The following is a 13374-nucleotide window of genomic DNA, read 5'->3' as shown; positions in this document are numbered from 1 at the left end:
AAGAAGAGAGGATGTAGTCTTTGTTTGATGGTTGGGTTGTGCTAATGGTAATATAAAATTATTTTACAGTACTATTAGACAATCGTAGTGGTACTAGTTGCAACCACTGCATGACGCCCAGGCAGTCATGCAGACAATACTTCCGAGGGCTTTTGTAGTATTATTTGAATTTGATTAGGTGACATCATGTTCTGACCTGCTGTACATGTTCTTTATACTGCTGCTTCTAGTACAATAGGCAGCTCTACAATGAACACAACCACATCATTCTTGTGTTACTAAAGGCGATAACTAGTTAGCCCAATCCGCCCCAAAATTACAGAACAAATTGCTACTGCCCATGAATCGGGAAACAAAACCCTATGGATTCAGACTGGCTTTCCTGCTCTTGGTTGGTAGAATTTGGTTGTCCAGGGGGATACTGCCTACGTGCACCGCCGAGGAATCATGTTTTGATGATGGCGAACAAAAGGAAGGTGCCGCCCAAGATATGATCATGGATAGCACGTGCGCTTTTCCTCTCCGATCTTTCATCGAGAAGGGAGGCTATGAATGTTGAGTGGGATGGTGCAGGAAACAGGTCTGACATTTGCTGCGATAGCCTGGCTTAGAGGGACCCGGGCGCTGGGGCCTCTTTTACCGGCCTCTCGCTCTTCTTTGGAAATAAGAACCTTCTGACCGACTATCAAGGTTCTTCTGACAAACCACCTCTAGACCAGGGGCGATCCCTTTCCAGACCGAGACTGTGAACCCTGGAACCTTCTGGGATATCCCAGGGCCACGGAGATGCTAACAGTGTTGCTTTCAGTTATATGAAGTTGAAGTAAATTGTCCTATCATGAACCCATCCATTCCACCTAAGCACCAGTGAAACAACAGAACATCAAGCTAGTAAATGAAGGATTGCGCAATGTGCACATCTATGTTGTGTTATACCTTCATCTATTTTGAACGAAACATCTCTTTAACCTTCAATAATGTAACAAACAAAACAACAAATGTTAAATTTGTTCATATAAGAGGTGTAGCCCTGACTCTCCCCTTACAAATGTGGACGGGCTGTTCCCAGTTCACGATTTACACTTTAGTTTGGCTGCATCCATGTGCACAAGTAGCCGGCGAGGAATCAGTGTGAATTTAATCACATCATACCAGTTCTTGCCTCCCCATAGTGTCTCCATCAAGAATCCTGAAGTTCGTCTAAGTCATGTTCTATTACCTACAGGGGTCTTCACCTGTTCAGCGTCTCAGTGTCCCATTTGAAAAGTACCCAGAGAGCACACCTACTTCGCAACAATTGAGCCTCCCGAGTGCCGATATTCTTGTACCAAATCACCGGCAACTACCACTTACATACTACACTATACGGTATTTTTAAGTCAATTCAATGTATAATCCTCCCAGTGCCGCCCCTTGCCTTGTCTCACTTAGTGCCTTGCACTGTCGTGAACTGACGACCCGCAGCAGGCCCCACACTGTAGGCCACTATATAAAGGTGTATCACTTGTTAGGGTCTGGCCCACACTATAGAAAAACCAATAAACGAATTAATAATTGGTGTAAAGGCAGCTTCATTGATTATGTCACTTCCTGCTGGCTCACAGCTTGCTTCAAAGTGACACCGGGTTGGAGGCTGTCGATACTGCAATGACCATACAGAGTACAAGGCGAAGTCTTTGAAAAGAGTAAAAACAAAGAAACACAAGGCTTCTCGTTCCATGGAAACAGCACAAATAGAAAATACAAAACATGAAAATCACTTACACACATCCATGAATAAAAAATATCTACATGTGCATCATTGCCTCTAAAGCAGGGCACTTGCATACGAGTGCTTGAAGTATCTATGCAATGGCTAGGGCCTGTGGTACTCATATCAATGTAGTGTCCCAGTGTAAAATTACTGAGATTTCCGGTTAAAATGCGGCTAATAAATAAAGCATTCATTCTCTCATTAGAAGACAGATTCGACCATTTAAATACACTGGCTGGTACACACCAAGCTAGGAAGAATGGGAAAGTCAGACTTTGCCTCACCACAGCTGAGATTCGATATCTCTTACCACTGCCACCCCCAGGGATGCAACTGTGAAAGCACAGACATCCTGGGGCTAGATTAGAGCCGGCTATTGAAACTCTGCGGGCTGTGCAGAGATGTGACCTGACACTGGAATCAATGCACAGGCGGCAGGCCCCACCGGCAGCAGTACCCGGAAGGTCAGCGGTTTTAGCGCTGGTGGCGCCCAGTGCGACAATTATTTTTGGCACCCCTCCCTCCCATGACCTCATCCTCAGATTCCCTCACTACCACCGGGCAAAAGTGCCCCCTCATCTCTCCATAGCCCCACACTCACATACATGTATATCTACCCAAACAAAATCTTTTTTAGCAACAATAGGAATAGATAATGAAAGACTAGGGAAAACAACATGACGTCCTAACCTATTTTATGCAGTTTGCATGCAGCTGTTTGATGACATTTCGCAACAGTCACTGTTCTATATGAGGGTTGTATCTTATGAGCTGCAGTAACAAAAGGATCACTGTGACAAAAGTAGTAATCCACAAAAATACAGATCTGTGATCTGCATGGTATGCGTTCTCTGCAGCACGCATAATCACCCTCTGCGCCACTTCATGGAGAGTCAAAACTGCCACTAGACAAAACTCCAATCTCTCTTGCTGGCAGGAACATTATTCACATGAGTTATCTTGACATTTTTATTGCTGCCTGAAAGCTGGCCCCACAAGGAACTCTGCAGCAGGTGTATTGAAATCGTAAGTAACTACTAAACACAGTGCCCCCCCCACCCCCTGCGAGGTCAGCGCCCCCATTTCCAGGTCACCGCTGCACACCCTAAAGCCAGCACTGGTCGCAGGAGAGTGCTGAAGGAGTACTTTGCTGCGAGAACCTGGAGTGCATAACCGGGCTGAGGCCTCAGTGTGTCAGAGACCGCTGATGGAAAGGGCCTGTCGACAGGACCTGACTAGCAGTCAAAGCTTAATTTGAGCCGGTGGTGTCAACACCGGGGCTTGTAACAGTCTGCCACATAGTGACGCTGTCTGTCTAATTTGAAGATGTGCACAGCAACACTTGTTTATTAATGCAGTATACATTATAAATTACTATTCACTGCCGCCCGAACCATTCTTATACCTTTGGGGGCCTGGGATAGGCTGAATTCTCACACTTGTGTGATGATAATAGTTGTGTTGGTACTGCCACTGGCAGTGCTGGGAGGGGCACTGTGTGGTGCAAGCTGCAGTGGCCTCCTTACGAAGGCCCTGGCACTATTTTTTTTTTTTTTTACAAATTAAGCACTGCTGGCTGTGGAAGTGAATGGCAGTGAACGAGGCAGGAGTGGTGAGAGGCCCTTGTGAACAATGCACACATAACATCACATGCAAGGCCTCAATGGGAATCACATCACAGACAGGGCACACCACACATGTCTCAGAATATTCTGAAGTCAATGTGGCACCGAAAATATGAAGAATTTAACAAATAGGGGAATCCTATTGTGGGTAATCTGCCATACTTAGGATGGCGGGGTACCTGAACTGGAAGCCTTGAGGCCACCTAGAGAAGGAGTAGCGATGTACACAGTTAGTTAGTTGCTCACATAGTGATTCAAAGTCTTAGTCCCAAGATCCTTGAATTACAGCTTTAGTGGCTACCTAGTATTGTGGAGTTATTTTGTCTGTCTTTTAAACCTTGGCTGCAGTATCACTTCTACTCATTCCCGTACCTCATTTGTTACTCGTGTAGTATAACTCATCACGTGTCATTAATTGGTGGTAGCAACAACGACAATTTACAGCGGTAAGAGACCTTCAAAGGTAGGCTATCATTTCTCGCGCGTGGCATATGCACTTTTTCAATAGAACCCTCTTACGATTGTCCCCGGACCTCTTTTAAACAAAAATTTCTCTACAGATTTCAAATTCCATTTTTGTATACCAACCACAAGACGTTTTCATTATCTAATTCCAGATGTGTAGTTACGCAACAGGAAACTGTGGTTACACTGGTGCTTGGACTAGATTTCAGATTAATGAAGCAGAGGGACACCAGTGTCTACTTTAGAGTTTACAGAAGCTAGGGCTGTCCATGAAGGATGTATTGAATGTAAACCGTGGGTAGTTGGGAAATACGTGAGAGCCACACAGGGCATTTAGGAGATACTAAACAACTACAACTTTCTATTTTAGTCTTTTTGTAACCTAAAATACAAACAACAATATTTCAGTATTAAGACCCGCTCAAAGCAGAATTCATGCTTATTACAGAAATAATCTGAAACAACCCTTTGAGCATGCAGTGAAGAACAAGTTACTTACCTTCGGTAACGATGTATCTGGTAGAGACATAGTCTAGCTACAGATTCCTCAGCTTGTGAATTCTCCCCAGACGTCGGACTAGATCCGAAACTTTTCTCAGCTGTACCTCCGCGTGGCTCCATAATGTCAACTCCGGATGTGACGTCAGTGGAGCCATATAAGTCCCCTCCAGCGCGCTGATGTCAGTTTCTTCTGTGAAACGTTCCGCACCAAAACGCAGAAAACACCATAGAGACTGGTTGTGGAAACAGTGTGCCAAAAAAGTTGAAAAATCTTGACAATAAGAGAAATAGGAATAAAGGTATGATAGCACCAGATATGGGCTTGTAGGGAAAAAAGAAGTGCAAGCTATGTCGAACACTGCGCAGAGGTGCATAAGACAGAGTACAAGAAAAATACCTAAAAAGTGGAGTAGAAATATAGTGTGGAAAGGGAGGGCCACTCCCATGCCATGGTCACTCAACAAGGAAATGAGTGGACTGGTAACACCAAGACTAGACCCCAGAGGTCGTTCCCAGAGTGGGGAGGATGGGCGGGGTGTTGAGGAATCTGCGGCGAAACTATGTCCCTATCAGATACATCATTACCGAAGGTAAGGAACTTGTTCATCTGATAGAGACATCTAGCCGCAGATTCCTTAACTTGTGAATTAGATACCACAGCCTTAATCCCTAGGAGGAGAATCTGGAACAAGTCCCACAAAGTTCCATAGAGGACCAGTTGGCCGAGAGGAAACACCGACCACCGCCGCTTGTGAGTAGATAAAAGGCTCTTTCATTAAAAGTGTTGTAAGACTTCACAAAAAATACAAACAAATAACGCGTACATTGAGTAAAGCGCACGTCCACCTATAGGCATAACAACGCGAAAGTAAGGATGTTCATTGTTACCCAACTCAATGATACGTATAGCATGGATCCCAAGGCATGAATGGCTGAGTGGACACACCGGAATTCAGACATATGACAAAGAGGAGGATCAGAGGACCCCGCATTACACACAATAGAGGACTGAGTCACCAGCACCGGCTAAGCACAGGATGGTCACCAACTTGGAATAAAGAACTTGTGAACCAGAGGAGCCAAAGGGCAACCACTATATGGGATTTGGAATTACTAAAATAGTAAGAAAAAATGCAAAGGGACAACAAGATGAAATTACTCCCCACTGCAAGGTGTCGAAGAAAAGACCTAGGACCGAAAAAATGGAACAGATAACCCAGGCATGGAAAACCGAGCCTGAAGGGGAAGAGGAAGAAATCTTACACAAAAACTCCTGACAACAGTCAGCATGTAGTACGTGAACCCCCAAGGTATACTGAAACTTGGGAACGAAAGGAAGCACATCAGGGTTCCTGCCCTGATAAAGAACAAACAGAAGAAGAACCACCAGAACCAATCCACCTAACCCTTGTAGGGTAAAGCCCTAGAGAAACTGAGCATACACCAACCGATGAATAAGTAGTACTTCTTTGAAGAAAAGCTCTTATCCCATTCCCTTTTGTCCCTAATTTTCTTGGTAATAAAAGAAAGGGATCTGGAGACAAAAAATTAAATCATACCAGACCAAAACGACTCAGGCGTGTAAGGATCAAGTAAACAATAAAAAGCCCTAAAGGCAAAAATGACATGAAAAACTGAAACACCACCCTACTAATAGACATATGCAGGTAAGTTATGTCGCAGCCCAGTAAGACACAGCAACGCCAAAAGGCACTCTGTGTACACACCAGGACACACAGAGCTGAAAGGAGCTCCGAGTACCAGGCGATATATAAAAACTAAATAGGGGGATCGCCTCTCCAACCAAAGTGACATGAAAGAGAACTGTTGTCAAACATCCACGTACTGATACACGGGACCTAGAAGGTCAAGATAAAGAAAACAAATAGAGTTCCAGAAACCACCCAACGGGATATCCAGTTGTCCACAAGGCAGAGAAGGGAAAGCAATTCCCAATGGAGGGCCAACAAGGGCACATAAATATACATATCACAGGTTCATACAATGAGCTCGCAACGGCCATGATCCATAGAGGATAACAGAACATGATATAAAAGGAACAGTACCAGGAAAGCCCAGGCTGTCTCCCATTCGAGCACTAACCAGACAGACCTTGCTGAGCTTCCGAATCGGACGAGAGAGGGCGCATTCAGTGTGGCATGGCCGTATGGTTCTCAACATTGGTGGGATTTAAACCCTTTGCTTGGGGGCGCCTGTACCACCAGAGGCACAAGACATTAGCAATCTAATTCATGGAGGGCCAGAGCAGGGCCAATTGAAGTCATCACAACATAGAGATATTTAGAGGTGGTGTTTGATAATAGAGTCTCTTTTAAGTATCATTTTAAAGATCTAAGGGCAAAAACGGTGACTTTAATTCATGCTTATAAAATGTTTGAAAAAATTATTGAATTGGTAATCCTATGAACATATTCTTAAAGTCATGAAAGCCAAGCTACAGCCAACCCTTTCATATGGTTCACCCACTACCAGAGGGAAAGATGCTAAGCTACTGGATTTATTAGTAGTCAAGGCTTATAAATCAACTTTGGGGATTCCCAGGTCAGTAGGTCAAGCTGAAATAAGACTGGAGTTTGGTCTCCAAAGGCAGTGTTTGGTGTCACAAGGAGCTTTTTTGAAGTGTATGCACTGTATGTTTTCCTCTGCCCCTGCTTCACTAGCGAATAACTGCTGGCTAGAAATAACAACATCTGCTTATGCTGGCAATTGCAGATCCCATATTTCAACTTGCCTAAGGGATATTGGCCTGCAAATTGAGCTTTACGAATTAAAAATGCCAGATTACAAATTAATCCTGAAAAAACAAATCAAAACTTAATCCCTTAAAATGGATAAAAACGTGCTTACCGCTAAAAATCATGCATGGTATGTGATTAATTCACACCAGTCTTTACGCATTCAGCCTTATCTGACTGTTCATATCTTGGCAATAATAAAAAATGCATTTTTCAATTTACGAATGGGAATAAACCCAACAAAAGAGGGCACGCCGCCTTGGACTCAGCAGTGTCCAGATACCAATTGTAGACTTTGCGGATGGCCACGTGAATCTTTAATGCATATAGTATGCGTGTGTCCTAACTTACTCAAATTTCGGCGTATCTTTTTGAAACCCCTATTTTTGAAGATTAGGGTTAGATCAGATTGCCAGGCCCTTATTATTTCCTTATTGGGCGAGTCGATTCCATTGCTATGCCAATTGATAAAATGTTTAGCTGCTTCCCAAAAATGTTTGGTATTGGCTGTTTGAGATGTATTCTATTTATATCCCTTGGCCTCAAGAGAATGTTTGAATGTATTCTTAGCCTGCTCATTTGCACTGTTTGGTTTTATGTTGAACTTAGTATTTGTGCTGCTAGGGTAATAATTAGAACTGTAATAATTTAAGTTATCTTACTATAGTTATTTTTGATGCACTTTCATAATCGGTTTGCACCATGGAACTACTGCCAATTGCACGTTTGCACTTCAATATGCAATGTCTACCCCATGTCTGACAGATTTTGTAATTTTTTTGTATGATGCTTGATAAACTTGATTAGTTTTATAGTATAATTATGAATGTATCGGTAAATTGTTAATAATATTTGTGGTACAACTTTTATATACTGTTCGATTGTGTAGATGTTTTAATTGCAATGATTTTTGTTAATCAAGCAATAAAGATCTTATTATAAAAAAATTTTTTTTTAAAAGATATTAGCAATGAGCTACAGGTCCTTGGTGGCAACAAGAGTCTCCCTAGAGACAGCCAGATCCAACCTCTAGCCAGAAGAGGTAGCATAAAGCAATACTGGTGCACGTGACCACATGCCACAAGATGGAAACAGCGTGCATCCCACAAGAGAACATGCAAGCAACCGAAGGGCGGAATTTAATTTGAGGTAATAAGGAAAAGGTCTCAAGAAAAGTATGTTGCAATTGAAACAATCGAAGAATAAGTCTCTGCATGGAAGGATGCAGAAGGAAAAAGCTCTAAAGGAGTGTAAAACAAAAGCGGTGTACCATTACACCTGATGGATACACAAGGGTGAGACAAAAGGCTGTGAAAGGAAAACCGTAAACCATGAAACAGAGCTTCCAATGTAATAACAGGGCAGGATTAGCAGAATCCTGAGTCACAGTCAAAGAACAGAACAAAGGGCAATAGCCCAATTGACCGATGTCACATAAGGATGAATGAAATCTCGTGAAGAGGATTCCCACAACAGGGCAAATCCAAAAACCCCACCTACAGGCAGGAAAAGACCCCCAAGCAGGGTTTCAAAAAAGACAACTAGTCACCAACACCAGAAGAACTGAACGAAAAAAAGGGGGTTTCTGCCAAGGCAGGGACACCTGATCTGGTGACTGATACCCTAAAACGCCCATGACAACAACAAAAGACAAAATGGGGTGAACCTTAACAGGGACATTGCATTCCAATCGTAGAATGAGAAAAAAGAGAGCATGGGAAATCTAAGGGTTTGAACCATCCCGGCTGTCCCGAAACCTACGTAAGGCAGCGTCTGCGTGGGCACCAAAAAGGTGAACCCCATCAAATGGCATGTCAAGTAAGACTGACTGGACAGCCTCTGAAAATCCAGAACTCCGAAGCCATGCGCGCCGGCGCAATGTTACAGCAGATGTAATTGCCCGACCAATTGAATCAGTCAAGTACATTCCGCACCTGATAAGGAGCCTGCCCACCTGGTGGCCGTCCAAAATCAACTGATTCAGTTCGCCCCTATTAGTCTCTGGAAACAAAGGCAATAGCTGCGACAAGGAATCCCATAAGACATGGAAAAAGCGTCCGAGGACGCAAATCGTGTTAGTGGAGCATAACGGCACACTGGTGGAAGAGAAGACAGGTTTTACACAAGAGTCTTGATTTTGGGTCTCTCTATCAAGTGGGGAATGGGGAAGAATACCCATATCATGGGAAGCTGTAGCAACCTGGACCACAAAACTCCCATTGGGGGCAGGGCGGTACTTGTGGGCGAAAGTATGGTCCACAGGTTTACATCATGTTTTGCGTATGCCCCCAGTAAAGTATCAGAAAGTCCCTCACAAAAGGGGAGCACTGATTCAATCGCCAACTGGCAAGGATGAAGAACTTCAATAAAAGGGTCTGTAGACTTCTTCACCGTAGGCAGAGTCAAATGTAAGACATCAGCCCCTCTTTTCAACACTTCCGCCAAAGAAGAACTGGCTGGCAAGGCCAGGAGGAGATAAAAGAGTAGAAGCAGGGGATGAATCTAACCAGCTTACTCCCCCCAACTCAGCAATACAGCTGTCCAACATAGAAGGATCCAACGGCACTAGTTGCTCAAAGGGAACCACCTCTTTATGTCCTTCCATCACCTGTTCCTGCAAAGCACCCACAGAAACCATCAGCTCCGAAAACGGCTCTGTAAACGACGTAGAGCGGTGCCGGAACGGCACTGTATCGGCGTCGGCATGGGAAGGTGGAGGGGCATCCGTCAGCGCCAACCGCGACGCAGACACCAGGGGACGAGGGAAGCTGACGCCGCAAGACTCCCAACAGTGTTGTGCACCGACTCCGGCTCGGAGCCCTCCGGCGCTGTAAAATCAGTCACCGGAGGAACCACCAACGTTGTGTCAGAGTCAGCCAGTGCACCAGGTGGAAACCCTGAAGGGTCGTGCAGCAGGGCCACTCTATCTAAGACCTGGACTACCGCATGGAGCGAACCCGCCGGCGATGTCGCAGTTGCTGCACCTATGACCTCCTTGGGGTCTGCAGGTACTTCAGAGGAAGGTGAGGTTCCAAAGACAAGATGAAGAGCATTGTAATACTCTTGCACATGGTTCCAAGTTGCCCCATCTCCAGGAAAAGCGGGGAGGCGTGGGAGCGACATCTGAAGGGAGGCCTCAGCGCCGGAGCGTGAGGAGTCTCCCGAATCCATGTCATGAGTCGAAGGAGTCATAGAAGACTGCGACTTCGATCTCCTGTCACGCCGCTTATTGTGAGATGGTGCCGAGGACTGGAACCACTGCCGTCGGCCATGGGATGAAGAGCTCACAGACACGCCCTCTGGACCTGCTAACTGCAGACCGGGAAGATGACCAACACCTCGAGGAACTGGGAGCCCGAAACATCCGTGCTGCCAGGAGCTTCATTTGTCGCTCCCGCAGCACCTTCGGCTTCAACCACTGGCAGGCGTAACAATCCTCGGCGTCGTGAGGCTCACCCAAGCACAACATACACATTGAATGTAGATGCGTACCTCACGTCTCTCGAGCACAGGATTTAACTTCAGAGGGCATAGAGAGGGCACAGAAGAAGGCACACTGCTTCAGACTAAAAATAATTGTCACAGCAGGCCAATAAATCAGCCACAGATACCGCTACTCCGGATCTGCATGCAGTGCAGAAAAAGAAGAAATTGACATCAGAGCGGCGGAGGGGAGAGACTTATATGGCTCCGTAACGACATCACATCCGGAGTCAACATCGTTACGGAGCCATGCTGCGCCATCCCCCAGCGCGCATAGGTACTGCTGAGAGAAGTTTCCGGATCCAGTCTGACGTCTGGGGAGAATTCACAAGTTAAGGAATCTGCGGCTAGATGTCTCTATCAGATACACCAGTGCAAACACTTCAGCAGAGCCCCTCATTAAGAGTTGTTTGGAAGTCTTGATTCAGTCATAAACAGCAGTTCTTGGGAAAATCGGGATTATGAATTCAGCAGGAAACCATGCAGATGCAATATCTGCTCCTTCCTATTTAACCAGGAAAAAGTAGTGAAATGTAGACAGCAAAGTACCCTGATCAAGGAAAAGGTGCAGATATTTGTGAGTAAACATCGATTTCTGTGGTTATTCCTCATTCTTCCCTGTAGTTATTGTTTTCCATGATATCAGTAATTCCATGTGCAATATTACCGCACCATATACTAGGCAACTCATACTAAGGACCTTAGTTTGAGAGATATAAGCAACACATATTCAAGATGCTTAAGAAGATTTTCAAATGGCTTGACATGAAGACTTATAGAACCGTCACCCAAGCCCTCTTCACCAGCAAGCTGGAATACGGCAATGCACTTTATGCTGGAATCAATGCTCAAATGACCAGAAGACTGCAGACCATACAAAACTCAGCACCAGGCTCATCATCAGCCTTCTGCCCACACTCACAGTACCCTGTACCTCAAAGAGTCCCACTGACTCCCAATCCACAAGCAAGCACTTTTCAAACTCCTCGCACACACACATTCAAAGCCTTACACTAATTTGGCCCCACGTACCTCACCAACTGCATAAACTTCCACAAACCTACCAGACACCCCTGTTCAACTGGACTACTACTCGCACAGTCACCGCATAAACAGAACAAGATCCTGTGATTGTGCCTTGTCATACCCCGCCCCAAAGCCTGGAACGACTGGCACCTCACATCAGAACCGCCTCCTCAATTCTTGAATTCTGCAAGAAACTGAAGACCGGGCTCTTCACCCACACCTTGCTTGACCCACGCTGCTGCTGCTTTATGGGTGAGTGCCGCACTGTGCAAATACACATGACATAACATAACATCAATGACCTTGATGTCTTCATTTATTCCTTTTAAAGAACAAAAACAGCTGCTCCTGGGTGGCTTCACCTTAATTGAGATCTCGAAATCAACTTTGGCTAAGCTTCTCCGAATCAACAGCTGCAGTATACACTGCAATCAGCCCCCAGTAAGGTAGACAGCCCTGCAGCATCAGTGTTCCTGCAGCTTCTTTTTAAATAAGTACTGTCAATTAGGAATGCACCTGAGTGAGGCTTGTTTCTTACCTGGAATCATTCTTCTGCCCTTCGCAGGACATCCTGGCATCATCCACCTGCGGCAGCATCAAATGTCTCCCTGCGTGTGGAATCCTGGGAGCTCGTAAATCGAAGTCTGTTAGGTTGGTGTTTTCGATTGGAGAGGGATTCTCACTTGAAAGACACAATAAAAGTGAGATCTTAATGTGAGAACAGGGTTATGCATAAAACTTCAACAATAACACCAAAAATATGCATGCCAATTCTCTGAGAGTACATGGAAGCCGCTTGTGCATTATCACGTTCGTGGAGCAGTCCCCCACACTCAACAAGTAAACCCAGCTACTGACTCCATGCGGCTGGCCAGGGACACTCCGTCCTGGAAGGTGATGGCTCATAAACAGAGAGAAGGCCAGCTTACAGAGAGGATGTTGCCACATGTCTACAGTTTTCTGGGATGTCACTTTCAGTAAATTGTGTTTTTTCATCATGAACTCAAACCACTTCCTGTGAGTCAAAGCCCAAGCACCAGCCTCATTGCAGTCACAGTGACTGAACGACTAAGCGTCTGTTTGCCTGGAGCCCGCTTGGCAACCTGGGAACGGAGAGTAAGGAATGAACTAGTACTGAATAGAGAGCATACAAACCTATCAGTGGCATGAGTGGTGAGGGAAGAAAGATGTAATTTGTATAAAATCAGATTCAAAGTGACTGATAGATCCTTCTATTAAAGACTGGGAGACGCAGTCCAAAAGAGAACAGTAAAAACTATACCCAGCACCTTAACTACTACTTCTCTTCATCAATCATCAAAAACTATCAATCTACAAGAAGGAATTGTATTCCCTCAAAAGAGCATTTTATACAGATCACCAATGGAAGCCATCTAGACCAGACACCGCCTATCTTCACCAGACGGCCAGCCAATGACCCAATCCCTTAACTTGCCTCCACAAGAAAAACTGCTACCATGAGATCGCCTCTGGAGAGCCTTCGCAAGGAAACACCGCTCGCCTATAGCAGGTCGACAGCCGGTGACTTGATAAGCGAGCACAGTCAATATATAGCAGGAAAACCATTGCAAGCTAACACTGTCCATCTTCAAGAGATCCCAGTGGAGAGTCTTCCTGACCAGCACTGCTCATCTTTAACAGAAAGCCTGCCATGGCAGGACCTCAGTGGAATTCCAGACTGAACAACTATTTTTCGACAGGGTGTTTCATTTCTGTTTCTGTGGGTTTAAATCAACACCATGAA

General features: G+C 45.1%; 1 protein-coding gene across 2 annotated transcripts in view; it reads right to left on the bottom strand.

Annotated features, from left to right (window-relative positions):
- LOC146860845 (uncharacterized) overlaps positions 1 to 13374 on the bottom strand; it is a 442566-nt gene that overhangs the window by 251903 nt on the left and 177289 nt on the right. For both annotated transcript variants that reach the window (XM_085644807.1, XM_085644808.1), the window contains exon 2: positions 12148 to 12291. The gene's annotated coding sequence lies outside the window, so the exon portion shown is untranslated. The remainder of the gene's footprint in view (positions 1 to 12147; positions 12292 to 13374) is intronic.

The sequence above is a fragment of the Triturus cristatus genome, chromosome 3_1 (genome assembly GCF_964204655.1).
Source record: "Triturus cristatus chromosome 3_1, aTriCri1.1, whole genome shotgun sequence".
NCBI classification, from domain to species: domain Eukaryota; kingdom Metazoa; phylum Chordata; class Amphibia; order Caudata; family Salamandridae; genus Triturus; species Triturus cristatus.
Note: the sequence above shows the minus strand (reverse complement) of the source record. Positions and strands in the feature narration are given on the sequence as shown.